The sequence below is a fragment of the Petromyzon marinus genome, chromosome 79, assembly GCF_048934315.1.
Source record: "Petromyzon marinus isolate PM22_M1 ecotype Great Lakes invasive population chromosome 79, UKy_Petmar_22M1.pri1.0, whole genome shotgun sequence".
Classification (NCBI taxonomy): Eukaryota; Metazoa; Chordata; class Hyperoartia; order Petromyzontiformes; family Petromyzontidae; genus Petromyzon; species Petromyzon marinus.
The window spans coordinates 21842294-21848293 of record NC_133745.1 but is presented as its reverse complement, the minus strand read 5'-3'; positions in this window follow the sequence as shown (position 1 = coordinate 21848293).

Below are 6000 nucleotides of genomic sequence, written 5' to 3'. Positions count from 1 at the left end.
CAGACCCACATAGACACACACAATAACATAGACACAATCACCCAGACACACACAGACACACACAGAATCACACAGACACACCCAGACACACACAGACACACCCAGACACACATACATAGTTTATTTCATAGTTTATTTATTTATTTGGTATAGCCCTGTGAGCCATTCGCCTCTTGAATCGGGTGCAACCGCAACAAACAAAAAAACAAAAACACGAATAAGAAAAAACATCTTAAAGTGACTACGTGTGACTGTGCAAACAGAAAATCCAGGAAAAATCATCAAAATATTCCTGAAAAAGCACCGTACACCAACGCTGTGTGCAAAACATCCCAGTGGGATGCAAGTCAAAATAACAACAACCACAAGACAACTAAGATTAAGGACATCAGTCCAACTCCGTATGCAATAAACAAAAACATGGCCAAAAAAAAACGTTTTCGAAATCACCAAAATAAAAGCCATAAATGCAATGTAACAGTGATCATAGGGACGGTGACCGAATTTTTTACAATAAACTACATAAATAAATTATAACACCAAAATCTAGAGCCATATTTTAGGCCACTGAATAGCAGTGGCAGCTAGGGGTGTACAACTCCTCTAGAGCAGTTTTGAGTGAAGATCTCATAGGTAGTGATTCAAGTTGCAGTTTATTGGCAATAGCATTCCAGACCCTGGGGGCATCAATAGCATAGGCGCTTCCTCCGGTTTTTGTACGGCAATAGGGAATGTGAAGCTGGTAGATGAGCGAAGACCTGAGGTCAAATTTGTTCTTTGAAACAGAGAGGACATCCAGTAGGTAGTCTGCGGATTTTTTTGTAAGTACATCGTGAATAAATAAGATCTGGTGCACAAGCCGTCGAACATTAAGAGATGTTAAGTTTGACCCAATGTTGAGATCACAGTGGTGAGTCCTATATGGGCAGTTCAATGCAAATCTTAAGGCCGAGTGATAGATGGAATCAAGCTTTGTCAGTACAGTACTTGGGGCTGATTTATACACGATGTCACAGTAGTCAAGTAGAGGCAGTATGGTAGCTTTTATCAATTCCAAACGGAACATTGGGGGGAATCAATGCTTGTGTCGATACAGAAAACCAATTTTTATTTTTGTCTTTTTACCAAAATAATCAATGTGATCTTCAAAATTAAGTTTTGAATCCAGGATGACCCCAAGATACTTATAGATCTTAACTTGCTCTATTTGATAATTATTCAAGGAATGTAATTGGGGAAAAATAACTTCCTGCTTTAGTCCCGGTGAGAAGCATAGCACCTTGGTTTTGGAGGTATTCAAGACTAGTTTAAGAGAAACTAGCTGATGTTGTAGTTTGTTGAAATCACCCTGGAGCTTAGCAATCACGTCATCCGGAGAGCGGCCAGCAGTAATCAGTATCGTGTCATCTGCAAAAAGATTTACCCTGGAATGATCCAGGTCAGTGCCCAAGTCATTGACATAAAGAGAGAACAAGAGGGGGCCGAGGATGGAACCCTGTGGAACCCCTTTTGTTATCTTAACACTGTTTGACCTCCAACCATCTGTGACTACAGTTTGGGTGCGTGAAAAGAGGTAATTTTTTAACCATTGTACTGTGTTATCGGAAAAACCGAGGCAACTTAGTTTACTAAGCAGGGTGTTGTGGTCTACTGTATCAAAAGCTTTGGACAGGTCAAGAAAAAGACAGGCACAGTACTGCTTATTATCAAGGCTATTGTAAATTTGATTCAAAGAGTCTAATGCAGCAGATGTGGTGCTGTATTTTTTTCGGAACGCAGATTGTTTTAGATGTAGTAGATTGTTGGTGGACAGGAAACTGCTAATTTGGTAGTTCAATAATTTTTCTAAAATTTTCATCAATGGGGACAAAATTTAGATAGGTCGGTAGTTATTGGGATCATCTTTAGGGCCCCCTTTGTGAAGTGGACGGACATAGGAATGTTTCCATTCTAGAGGAACTGATGCTTCTTTGATGGACAGGTTGAAAATATGGGCTATAGGTTTGTATATTAGGTGACCAACAGTTAGTAGAGCAAAGACGGGAAAACTATCAGCTCCGGTAGAGGAGGACCTTTTGAGGTAGGACAGCTGTTTCAGAACATTACTTTGGTGGATTGGTTGGAAACTAAATTCGTTGAATGTTTGGACAGGGGTGTAGGAATTTGCAGGAGCAGGGGTGACTCCCAATACATTGTCAAAAAGATTACCAGCTTCAGAAAAATGAAGGTTAAAATTGTCAACTATTTTTTGGGGATCTGAAAAATATTCCCCATTTCGGTTAAGCTCAACGGGCAGATTGTCTGTTTTGGATGCCTTTTCGATAGATTTGTTTTCCAAAAAATCATGGCATTTCCATGTGATTCCAGGAGAGTGGAGGAAAAGTAGGCATTTTTTGCATGCCGTATTTTTTTTATGCATCTATTCCTTAAAATCCTGTATTCTAGCCAGTCATTTACCAAATTACTTTTCTAAGCACATGCCCAAGCCTTGTCCCTAGTTTTCATGAGCTTTGTAATCAAAGGATCATACCATGGTGGGCGGTTGCCTTTAGTTTTAAATCTAACCAACGGAGCATGTTTGTTAAGAATTTGGAGAAACGTGTACCTGAAAGTCTCCCAAGCCGTAGTCAGGTTGGGGATATCACAGACCTTGTCAATATCCGAGTAAAGCACATCATTTGTAAATGCCTGAGTGCTGAAGTGCCTCAAAGAGTGCTTCTCAACAATTTTAGGGGGGGCTTTGGGTCTGGCTGATGATCTCACCCCAAAAATGAAGGAGTGATCACTAAGGTTATTACCCAGAACACCAGCCAGTGCGAAATTGTGAGGGGCATTTGTCAATAGGACGTCAAGCAGAGTTGACTGTCCCGGATTTTTTAGGTTGGGTCTTGTGGGGACATTTATTAATTGAAACAGGTTAAATTCATCTGTAAAATTTGTGGCCACGGCCGGCGGGTTTAGCCAATTCCAATTTAGATCACCCACTAAAAATATTTCACCTTTAGGGAGGCCCCCAGAAAGCTCTCTCAGTGCCGATGCAGCTTCAACATCCTTCCCACAAGGCGGTCTATAGCAGCACACTACCAATATCTGTTGATTATTTGGGAGAGTTATTCTGAGAGCCAGACCTTGAAAGCAAAATTTTTTAAACAAGGAGTGAGCTGGTGAACATGCAATAGTATTACGAACATAGATGGCAATTCCACCTCCTTTAGATCCTAGGTCAAGCCGAAAAAGGTTGTAGTTTTCAATCGTAATCTGCAAGTCATTGACGGCAGGAGTGAGAAATGTTTCTGCTAGGCAAAAAATGTCCGGGTCAAGATTTGCCACTTCTAGTTTTAGTTGACTTAATTTAGTCACACAGACACACCCAGACACAGACACACACAGACACACAATCACCCAGCACACACAGACACACACAGACCCACACAGACACAGACCCACACAGACACACACACACAGATACAAATACTAAACCATACCCATCCTACCAGGTAAAGCCCCGACTGAGTGTGCGAATTTATTGCTTACCACAAATGATATCAGTCACTCAACAAAAATGTTTTACCTTTGTCTTGCCAGGCATCTTGTCTCCCGGCTATCCACGTTCCGGAGCCGCAGAGGAACCTGCTATCCACGTCCCGGGCCCCCACCTCCACGCCCCTCACCCACCATGCTGGGTCGTCTGCGTTTTATGCCGGCATCTTGTGGCCTAGCCGCGTCTTGTGCCCGCATCTTGCCGCCCTGCTCCGTCTTGTGCCGGATCTTGCCGCTTGCTGGACGTTGAATGAGCAGACGGAGGGGTCAGGGATAGACCGCTCGGAGAAAGACACAGAGAGACAGAGAGACACACACAGACAGAGACACAGAGAGAGACAGAGACACAGAGAGACACAGAGAGAGACAGACACACAGAGGGAGAGACAGAGAGACACACAGCGAGAGAGAGACAGAGACACAGAGAGACAGAGACACAGACAGAGACACAGACAGAGACACAGACAGAGACACAGACAGAGACACAGAGAGAGGGAGACAGAAACATAGAGAGAGACACAGAGAGAGACACACACACAGAGAGAGACAGAGACACACAGAGAGAGAGAGGGACACACAGAGAGAGAGAGACACACAGAGAGAGAGAGAGACAGAGAAAGAGAGAAAGAAAGAGAGACACACAGAGAGAGACAGACACAGAGAGAGACAGAGACACAGAGAGAGACACAGCGAGAGAGAGACAGAGGCATATAGAGACAGAGACACAGAGAGAGAGACACAGCGAGAGAGACACAGAGACACAGAGAGACACACAGAGAGACAGACACAGCGAGAGAGACAGAGACACACAGAGAGAGAGAGACACAGGGTGACAGAGACACAGAGAGCGACAGATACACAGAGAGAGAGACAGAGACACAGACACAGAGAGACAGAGACAGCGACACAGAGAGACAGCGAGAGAGAGACAGAGACACAGACAGAGACACAGAGAGAGACAGAGAGAGACAGAGACACAGAGAGAGAGACACAGACAGAGACACAGACAGAGAGAGACACACAGACAGAGAGACAGACAGAGAGACAGACAAGACACAGAGAGAGACAGAGGCACAGACAGAGAGAGAGACAGAGACACAGAGAGAGACACAGACATACACAGAGACACAGAGACACACACAGAGACACAGACAGACACAGAGAGAGAGACAGAGACAGAAGAGACACAGACAGACAGAGACACAGAGAGAGACAGAGACAGAGAGAGACACAGACAGAGAGACACAGAGAGACACAGACAGAGACACAGACAGAGAGACACAGACAGAGACGCAGAGGGAGACACAGACAGAGAGAGACACAGAGACAGAGAGAGACGCAGAGAGACACACAGAGACACACACACAGAGGCACACAGAGAGACACACACAAAGACACACAGAGACACAGAGACACACAGACACACAGAGAGACACAGGCACACAGAGAGAGACACAGCGACACAGAAAGACACACAGAGACACAGAGACACACAGACACACAGAGACACACACAGAGAGACACACAGAGAGACACAGAGACACACAGAGAGACACAGAGAGACACACACACAGAGACAGAGAGACACACACAGAGACACACACATAGATACACACAGAGACACACAGAGAGACACACAGAGACACACAGAGAGACACACACAGAGAGAGACACACAGAGAGACACACAGAGAGACACACACACAGACACACTCAGACACACAGAGAGACACACAGAGAGACACACACAGAGACACACAGAGAGACACAGAGACACACAGCGACACAGAAAGACACACATACAGAGACACAGAGACACACAGAGACACACATAGAGACACACATAGAGACACACATAGAGACACACCCAGAGAGACACAGAGAGACACACAGAGAGAGACAGAGACACACACAGAGAGACACACAGACACACACAGAGAGACACACAGAGAGACACACATAGAGAGACACACAACATAGACACATAGTCAGAGGAAGAGACACACACAGAGACACACAGACACACACAGAGAGACACAGAGACACACACAGAGACACACAGAGAGCCACACAGAGAGACACACACAGAGACACACAGAGACACACAGGGAGAGACACACAGAGACACACAGGGAGAGACACAGAGACACACAGAGAGACACACAGACACACACAGAGAGACACACAGAGACACACACAGACACACACAGAGACACAGAGACACAGAGAGACACAGAAACACAGAGAGAGACACAGAGAGACACACAGAGAGACACACACAGAGACACAGAGAGACACACACACAGAGACACAGAGAGACACACACACAGAGAGACACAGAGACACACACAGAGAGACACAGAGAGACACACACAGAGACACACACAGAGAGACACACGGAGAGACACACAGAGACACACAGAGAGCCACACACAGAGAGACACACAGAGAGAGACACACA